Consider the following 9,029-nt stretch of genomic DNA (forward strand, 5'->3'; position numbering starts at 1 on the left):
CCGACGCGCGCTCCCGCGGATCCCACACGGAGGGGAGGGGAGGGGAGGGGAGGGGCGGGGCGGGGTGCGGTGGGGGGCGGCGCGCTCACGAGGACATTCCGCGCCTTGCGGTCCAAGGTGCGCGCTCCCGGTTTGTGAGTGGCGGCAAAGCGTGGTGGAAAACTAAGAGGTTCGTTTCGGAAAGTGTTGCACACCGGCCCTTATTTATTTATTTTTATTTTTTATTACCCGGCAGTGCTTTGAGCGTGTGTGTGTGTGAAATACTAGCCACGTACTGTTTTTTTTTTTGTGACGGCGTTTATGATTCCTGTGGAACTTCTTGCCAGCTGTTCGCCTCTGTCCTGCGCTGCTAGATCATTAGCTTTAGTATGATTTACGTACACATACAGCAGGATATTCTCACTGTTGCACTATAGCGATCAAGGATAGGACAGCAGGAGTGGGATTCGAACCAACAACCGTTAGGTAAAAGCCCTAACCAGTGCGCCACCGACTGACCAGTTACTCCTATGTAGCCTGGAAAGACTCGGATACTGGGTCTTTACAGTGCCCTAAATAAAGCAATACACAGTATTAAATAGTTAATAAGAAAAAAAAAAACTATTGTTTGAAGCCTGAATAGGATCCAGGCCCATAACAAAGTGCTAACAGCAGCAGGAGACTGAGTTGTCATCTACTGAAATTCACTTAATCTTTGTGACACTTCACAAGTAGGTCAGCATGACCAGCAATGCCCAGTTCTGGAGTCAGAGCAGGTGCACATACAATCCCTGCAGTGATGCACCTGGGCTCTTCTGTGGAAGAACATGATTTTTATGGTGGTATCAGATGGGTATGTAATGAGTTTTACATTTACCTGCTTAAATAATTTTAAAACACCTCAGCAGTATGGATGGACCCTGTGCATGGAGCACAGAAGTGATTGAGTGCAGGGAGACACATGGTTTTAGTGTTTACAGCAAAGAATCATATTGCAACAATCACAATTAGACAATAATGAAAAATGGAAATGAAAAAAAAATCTTCTTCCATTCTGAAGTGGAAGATACAGTTGTCCTTTGGAGGACTTCCGAAAGAAATGCCCTATTTAAGCACTGCATAAATAATGAAAAGTATTACTATTCAGACCAATGTGTGCAGCCAGTTCCTATGTGCACTGTGAGGAAAATTCAATGTTGGATTGTTTCCAGAGCTACAACTATTTATTAATAGTGAATGCAAATATTCACAGAGCTGGATGCTTGTAGGTATTTAATGTGCGCACGGATTTGCTCAAACACACTGTGTCTCATAACTGACATGAGTGAACTGTGTTACCAGAATAGCTCCCAGCCATGCAGTTTCTTAGTGAACAGTGCAGCCCTCCTGAATACAGGACTCTCGTTCAGAGCAGGAAACTGTTGAAAATGGAATATTATCCAGATTTGGCCTCATTGTTTGTCATGGAATCAGATCCAAACTGCTGGAATGTCTAGAGTCCTCCACCTGTGATCTGTATCCAGCTGAATGAACTGGTGGAGCCATAGTGATGGTCCCCATGTGCTTGAGGTTTACCACTGCCTTTCTTTGAGTGAATTTTAGAGGCATGTCCCAGGTGACCCGGGACCTATATTTCAAAAATACCACCCAATGAAAGAAGTAGAGAGAGAGAAGCCGAGCAGGATGGAGGGGGAAAAACGGTTTTACACTTCCTGATTTTTAACGTCAGTCTAATTTGGTAACAGACCTCTTCACGGGCTCTAGGATCTCATGGTTTACAGTTACAAAAACGTTAACAGCTGAAGTTGCGTCTTGCCTGTGTGACCAACCACAGACTGGTCCATCGTAGAGTCTGTAAATGCTCTGATGGAGAGTCGTGACAGGGCTGCTTTCCCAAAATGGTAACAACACCGTGGTACTGAAGTTTGGTAAATTATTTTATCAATCAGTCATAATACATTAAATGGATAATAGTCAGAAGAAGCACCAAACCGCCTTGCTTCTCTGTTTGGTCCCGTCTCATTAAGTTACTCATCGATTAGTTCTCGGATTTATGGCTATTATAAACTCTCAGCTCATTATATGTATGAATTATAGAAAGCGATATGAAAGCACAGTACCAAATTATTGCAAATGATAAATCGTTCCTTTGTTTATTGTGTTACTTTAATCACGTTTAAGACAAATACAGGAGGTGTTTGCAGTGCAAATAAAATTATTTTCATCTTTTAAAGTTTCATGTTAGTGCATAAAAATTTGAATCACACACTACTAGGTTTAAACAATGTTTTATTTTTGTGATTATTACTGTTGGTTGGTTGTTAATTTCTTTGATCGTCTGGATTTTTCTTCATGGTTATTTGGAACTGAACCTTTAGTCTATCACAGTCACCCAGGATGGCAGTCTGGTAATCTGATTTACAAAAGTGCTAAATATTGGATTCTTCACATGGGTCAGTGTGCTAAGCTGTAACTATAATGGATCCATTATGGTTGATGTAGCAATATTTTTTACGATTGACATTTTTGATGTGTCCAGTTAACTTAGGCAGAAGCTGTTAGTGTGACGTGATTTATGTTTTCTGCCTTATTCTTTCTTAAGGCAAGTTCACGCTTTTACTTATGAGTCGTAGCACGCAGAAGTTTGAGAATCTCAGGAATAATTCACACGCAGCCTGAGTGACAGCAAATATTTCAGGAGATGGTCTGCACATAAAAGTTAATCACTGCATTCAACTCATAACAAAAGCCTTCTGATGAAATCGTGCAGTGATTGAGAGGATCTTCTCCTGGGGTCCCTTTGGCAGGGCCCATCCCAACAGAAGGTACAGTAGATCGTCCACGGCTTCAAGAGCCTTTCCGTGTTCTCAGCTACCATGGGAGATAAAAAAACATGAACCTTTGTGCAAACATCTAAATAGTAGCTCTCAATTCAGTTTGCACATACCGAAAAACAATGTACTGGGCTGTGACATAACTGTATTTTTGGAAACAGTGGCTGGTTATTTCAAAGCAATGCAACAAAGACTAATGAGCTTACATTACAATGGAGAAATGTTGGCCCGCAAGAACATTTCTGAAGTCACTTCCCATTAGAGAGGTGGTTATCTAATGGGGATGAAGAGTTGCTGACCTCGTTACTGCTGTTATTTATCTATATTTAACTCTTTTATTATCTGTAACCCCCATCCAGTCCATCATAAGGTAGTGCCACACAAATATAACTTCAGTCACCCATCTCCTGCATTAAGTGCATTGTGAGAGACCAGAATATTCGGAGGAAACGGGTGCAGGCACACATAGGACATACAAGCTGCACACGCTACATTTTGGCCATTTTTGGATTTTTGTTTCCTTTCTGGGTGCAGTAAATAACAACAGAATGAAAGGATCCAAACTAGACCAATGTCTAGAATTCGCTTTGTGTCTCTATCTGCGATATTGAGCTTCTGCACGATGCTGCATGGGTGTGTTTACCAGCTACGTGAGATAATCTCGTAGCAACCTCCTCGCAGGGCTCTGCAAACACCCAAGCAGCCTCTGGGCTGGCCTTGCTCTCTGAGTTCAGTACAGGCCATTGTGACACTCGGGGTTACTATGACAACACCTCAAGCTCCTTTTCCTCCCTCCTTCTATAGATGGTATCTTGTCAGTTGGGGAAGTCTAGGAGAGTCGAAGCTGGCAGATCATTTGAGCAGTGAAATAATACATCCCGGGGGATCCGGTTACCTGTCTTACTTGTACGATCTGGACTCATGGTGCAATGCTGTCACCAGCTCGAAAGACAGCAGGCGCGGATTCAGAGAATCTTGGCTCCACCAGGTTTGTAAGTGCTGGTTTCTCACATTTGTCTTCCGGCTTTGGCGAGCTTCGCCGTGGCCCAAACCAGGCGTTAGGCTGGCTGTAGCCGATTAGTCACTGAAGTAAATCTAGATTCTCAAAGGCTCTCTGCTGGCGGCCTCTGTTTTCTGCCTGAGAATGCATAAATTACTAATGTGAACCTTGGCACAGAGTTCATCTGGGTTCCATCCAAGTGCAGCCACTTCTGCAGTTCGAATTAAACCCACGAATTTCTGAGTAAAAGTTCTTACAGATCCTGCAAAATCATTCTTAGGATTTTTTTCTGAAGACATAATACACCCCTGTGAACTTCAGTGTACCCAAATTATGAAAGTTTGGTGCTGTAGATGTTGCTTGATGTATGTCCAGTGATACTTTTGTGGAAACAGCACTGAAGATATTATTTTCACAAAGTATACCGTTATCCAGTGTCATTTTCTCCGAAATGTCATGTTCATTAAGGTTAATCATTTCTCCTTAATGCTGATTTACATAAAGTCTTTGCGTTGTGGCTGTTTATTGGCTCTGAAAAGAATCGGATTTTTACCACTTTGGCCTTGTATATGCAAACCCGGATAAGTGTTTCCGAGAAGAGAAAACGCTAAATTTAAAGTGGCCGTTCTAAGCAACCTGTGTCTGCAGCAGTAATATTCCAGGAATCTGGAACTGGAAGAAGTGCTACAGATGCTGGACCCAAAGTCAAAAAGTACCACACTAGGCATCACACAAATGACTTACTTACCTTCAAACTTACGTGGTCAGGTGACGGAAGTTTCTGGCAACCTTTCATTTGAAAAATCAGTATTTGTTGCTGTTATTAATCATTAATTTTCAGTTTCAATAAGTATTTGTCCGTTAAAGAGTAGACTGTTTAAGAAGCATGAGGCAGGGTACACCCTGGCTGGGATGCCAGTCCATCACATTGGAATCTCACACACTCTCGTTCACTCACAGAGACACACACTACAGGCAATTTCGAGGGAACGCTTCACTTGAAACACATCTGTGAACGGTGGGAGGAAATTCACGCAAACATCGTGAGAACATGCGGACTCCACAAACACCAAGTCGGATTCAAACCCAATTTTGAGCCTGCAGCTCAGGAGCTATGAGGTACCAGCACTACCTGTTGTACCACTGTGCCACCCATTATTATTACATTTCTAAAGGTAATAATACTGAAGAAGGAATTCTGGAGTGGCAGTTTCCCAAGGACCTTTGTCAGCTGTTATTGCCTGTAGCTCAAATTATTTCTGGAACTCTGTAATTTTTCCACTTTTACAGTCCAGTAAAAATAATTTCTTTCATGCAAGGTCCTGCTGCTAAATATATTCAGTTTTAACACACTTTAATAAAATAATTTGATTTATCCTCAGACAATGAGACAACTACTGTTCGCTACCGTAGTAGGTGGACTAATTAAAATCTAGTATAGCATACATTTTAAAACAATTTTTTTCTCAGTTATTCTGTTGATATACGTAGTAAAACATCTACAAATTTATAATGACTTCCACATAAGATGCTTCCAGTTTTGCTTCAAATGCATGATGCTTCTGCATGCTTCTAATGTTTATGTGCACAGGGATAAGTGAGTAAGAACAAATCACAAAAATTAAACAGAAAAAAAAAAAATTCTAGTGTTAAAATGTTGGTGCCAGTGTGACTTTGAGAAGGAGACTCACAAACCAGCACAACCATTTACTTAAATTAATACCTCTCCTTGGGAGTTTGGAGTTTCACCAGATCTGAGCATTTCCTTATCTGTCATACAGCTTGGGGGACTACATTTTGTCTTCCAAAATGTTTGACTCAATATCTGTATAACAATACATTAATTATCCAGCCTTTTCAAGTAGTGAAACACAGCAATATCCCATAAAATCAGAAACTATTTTCTGTACTTTGATGTTCGGCCTAATTTTATATTCCACATCTCACTTCTTAATTTAAAAAAATGCCATCATGGGGAAAAAGTAAACATTATTTCTTTACTCTGTCATGGAAATGGTGAAGATGCTGGAGGCCTCGAGCAGCATTGCATTAATACTGCAACCTGTTGGCGGTACCCAGTATCTGCAGCTCATAGACGTACAGTGTGTACATCCTTCACAGCAGAGTCCCCTGTTGAGAACAACATGAGCTACATGTGGTGTGGGAATAAAGAGAATAAGTGACATGCATTCAGATGGTACATTGGCTGTGGAGGGAATGCAATACTGTATTGTATACTAGGCCTGTAAGGAATAGTAAGGAATTACTGAGACAACTTGTTCCTTTCTTGAGCATATCTTTGCACTTTGGAGTTCTTCTGGTCTGATCATCCTTCTGCTTTCCCTCGCCGTGCAATGACAGACGACAGAAGATGCAGTCCTCCACATGCTTCATTCTTCTGTGGAAATTTCAGGAGAAGCAATTGTCGAAAAGGACACAGTGCAGTATCAAACTGAGCAAAGATCAGAAGCGTCCATCCAGAAGCTCTAAAGTCACAGACTCCTGGATATTTACAAGTGGGTGCATTTGCAAGTGTCAGCGCATGTGCTGATGGGCTGGAATTCGGTCAGTTGTGGGGGTGTTTTTGTTGTGTTTTATTTGTAATGGTTTTTCCTGTTTTCTGAGCCACTGCTGTCATGCTAAACCTTTATTTCTCTGCTCACAGTGGTGTGGTGAACTTCCCCCTCAGAAGGCAACAGGTGACCGCAGCAAACTAACGAAAACCCACTATTCAGCCATCAGGGCCAGACCTGGGTAAGACCTGCCACTAAAGGTCTCATGAAATTGCTTTGCAGGTGCCCTCCTATTGCTGGCTGTACTACACAACCCCTTTTGCTCTCTTTGTCCTCTCGTGGGAGCGAAACATCTCCTCGTACCGTCTACCCACTCGTCTCATGCCTGGGTGGCTCTCTGTGATGTCGCAGCTCTGGCACCTCGCATCGCAGGTGCTACTAGCAATTCCTCGCACCTCGGAGGATGGGGGCTCCTTTCTGCTGCTGAGCCGAGTGCAACCCTACAATGCTGCTCAGTACAGAAGAACATGGTGCCATATGGGGGTGGGGACACAATGCTATGAGGGCATTTCATGGCCTTTCCTTTGTTTGTACAGTTCAAAAGAGGCTTTGAATAACGCTTATAAAGTATGACACATTGTTCAATTGTAAGTTACATAGCAATTCTACAGTTCCTCATTTAGCTGAGGCTTTTCTTCTAAGCAGCTTACAGCATGAAGCTTCATATAACTATTTATACAGTTGGGTAATTTTAGTGGAGCATCTTGCAGTAAGTACCTTGTTCAAGGGTACGATAGCAGTAAGTGAGATTCGAACCAGCAAGTTCGGGATCTGAAGGCAGCTGTACTGTACACTAATATTATTACTATCGCAGTCTTTCTGAGGGGAAGAACAGCCTATGCAGCCTCTCCGAGGGAAACTAGGTGTATGCAAGTACAGTACATTGTGACAAAATGGGGATGTATTACTTTGAGGAAAAGATTTTCCGTTCATCAAAGCAGTTTTCAGAATTTGGGGTGTTCGAATTTCCCACTCCGTGCAGGTCTGAAAGCCAGACAAACACCATTTCATATAAAAGAATGTCTCTCATCAAAGATTTAACTCGCTGCACACTGAGGCTGTACTGCAGACAGCATAGTGGTTGGTGCTGCTGCCTCTGGATTCATAAGTCATTGGTTTGAATCCCACCTCCTGCTGTAGTACCCTTGATAAAGGTACTCATCATAAAGTGCTACAAGGAAATTGTCCAGCTGTATAGATTGATAAATAGTTGTAAGTAGCTTAATACTGTGAGTCATTTCAGAGAAAAGCATCATACAAATGTGTAAGGGGTATGTATATGAAAATTACTGTTCAAGTACTGCTGTGGTACCCTTGATCGAGGTACTTATACTGAACTGCTCTGGGAAACATACAGTGATGTATAAATGGGTAAAATCTGTAAGTCACTCTTGCTACAATAAGGATGTTGTATAGGGGATAGCTAGGAGCATAGTGGTTAGAATTGCTGCCTTTGAACCCAGTGGTTGCAGGTTCAAATCTCCCCTCTGAGTGTAGTAACCCTTGAATAAGGTATTTCTCCTAAATTCCTCAGGTAAGATTAGCCTGCTGTATAAATGGGAGTGAGTAATTGTAAATACCTTAACATTGTAAGTTACTTTGGAAAACAGTGTCATCTAAGTGAAGGAATGTGTATAACTCCACTCAGTATTTTCACTTCCCTCCAAAACAAGATGAGTTCAGTCTCATGCCACTTTCCTGTAACAGTTTAATTTACTTTTATTCAATCATTTAGCTGATATTTTTCCCCAACGCAACTCACAATGTTAATTTACGTACAATTATTTACCTAGCTGGATAACTTCACCGGAGCAACTCTTGAAAGGATTAGTATCTTTCCAAAAGGAACCAGTCTTCTCATGATGTCTCTCAGGTAGAATTAATAACACTGTAATAGCATGATAAAACTAATAAAAATGTTCACAGATTTTAGTAGTTTTGTGTTGTTGGGTTTGTGCACTTTTAACTAACATTCTTTTAACTTGTGTGGGTTTTATGTGTATAGCGTTTTATCTACAGATTTTAATGGCCGCTGTGCACTTTGAGTTTTTATATTGATGACTACTCATGTGTATGTCTGTTTTGTATTTATTTGTGGGGTTTTAGGGGTATGATCAAGTTTTATACTATAATTTAGAAGTATTTTATCTGTTTTGAAGGAAGCATGTATTATGATATGATGACTTCGGTTGAGCTGCTCTTGGGGAACAGTCCTTTTGCGGGTATGTTGGTGTGGGGAAGACATGGATCAGTTATATTTTTTGAAGCCAGAAAGGGGATTGTTATGGCAAAGACTTTGTCTTGACAATTTATTTTATGTAATGGTTGTTTAGTAATTTTGTTTGACCAACTGTAGGAAAATGGTGTTGGGTTTGTTTGATTGTGGATTTTTAATGTATTGTTTTGGTTGTGTGTATTATTGATAACTTTATTAAATAAAGCTTGGAAGAAAAAAAAACGTTTCTGTTATTTCCTTAATCCTACTCCTAACCCCGAGTCAGCGTGCTGTGAAGTAGCGCTCGATGGTTCGACCAACGTGTGAGCGAGATACGCCCATGCTGAGAAACGTGCGGGTAGCGCGCCCCCTAGCGGCCGGAGCAGGAAGCGCTCTTTTTGTGATGCGCTTTCGGCCGCCGCGGGTCC

Source organism: Scleropages formosus, chromosome 12, assembly GCF_900964775.1.
Source record: "Scleropages formosus chromosome 12, fSclFor1.1, whole genome shotgun sequence".
In the NCBI taxonomy this organism is placed as follows: Eukaryota; Metazoa; Chordata; class Actinopteri; order Osteoglossiformes; family Osteoglossidae; genus Scleropages; species Scleropages formosus.